This window comes from Sinocyclocheilus anshuiensis, unplaced genomic scaffold (assembly GCF_001515605.1).
Source record: "Sinocyclocheilus anshuiensis isolate Anshui unplaced genomic scaffold, SAMN03320099.WGS_v1.1 scaffold669, whole genome shotgun sequence".
Lineage (NCBI taxonomy): Eukaryota > Metazoa > Chordata > Actinopteri > Cypriniformes > Cyprinidae > Sinocyclocheilus > Sinocyclocheilus anshuiensis.
In genome coordinates, this window is record NW_015536499.1 from 5,208 (window position 1) to 6,599 (window position 1,392).

Below are 1,392 nucleotides of genomic sequence, written 5' to 3' on the forward strand. Positions count from 1 at the left end.
AGTGCATATATATATATATATATATATATATACATACATACAGTATCCAATATACTGCCCTTTTTTTTGCTACTTTTGGCCTTCATAAACAATTGTTTTTACATAAACAGATGGAAGGAGACACATTGTAACTCTAAACTCAATTGTGCATTTCAGATGCTGTCACATCCTACAACCTCATCATCTGCAGAGAGAAACTGCCACTCAATCACACCAAAATACACATAATGATTGACTTACTGGCCTCATAAAGGATTATGAAAATACAGTATTTCACTAGAACTTGGTCTTCATTTTCACTATTTACTGTTCCCTATCGATACTTCACTCGTACTGTCTCTGCTAAGATGCTTTGGGGAAAAACACCTTTTTCTCCGAATACTGAAGCATTTTCAATCACGTAGTGTAACTTGCACGGCCATTGGTTCGTGTAGTGTATTAAAAACGAACCAATGGCTCGGCAGCGGAGCTCTACGATCTATGAGACTCGAAGCCTCTCACCATAGAATCGCCAGAAGGGCAGTGAGTGCGTCGCCTGTCTGGGCAGCCCCAACGCAGACTGCACTTCACTGAGACAGAATGCTCTCGCTGAGAGTATGAGTCTTGCTCTTCTTCAAAGCAAAGCATTTTTTGAAAGCATTTTCAAAAGAGAGCAAAATTCCTCTTCTGATTGTGGGGTCCCCATACGACGACCAGCCACTCTAATTAATCCAACCCTTTGTCACGCGGGCTGAGGCCTGGCAGGCCATCCCCGGAGTGCCAGACTGGGTTTTGGGGATAATAAAACGAGGTTATTCACTGCAATTCGCTCGAAGACCCCCACGATTCAGCGGCGTGGTTCTCACCGTTTCCCCATCTTAAACAAGGTTCACCGACGCTCTTCTGATATAATAATAATATGCATTTATATGTAGTTATAATGCATTATATACATAATTACAAAATATGCATATTTGTAACAAAAATATAAATATAAACTTACTGTTTTTACAGATATTACATATGTATTATTTAAATATGATAAAAAATTATTATATAACAAAATAATTATATATGTAAATATTAATATTAATAAAATATTAAATAATGATATAATTAAATGTAAATAAAATATTAAGTAATTAAAATGATTATATTAGAACACTTCATACACACTTAATTCTGGTGCCTACATGAATTGTAATAAATTATTTTAATATTGTTATATACAATACCATTCAAAAGTTTGGAGTACCATTCAAAAATTGGACACAATAAATTCATCAAAATTGACAGTAATGTCATTTATATTTGTTAAGAAAAAAAATCAAATAAATGCTGTTCTTGTGAACTTTCTGTTCATCATAGATTCCTGGGGAACAAAAGTATGACGTTTCCACAAAAATATTGGGC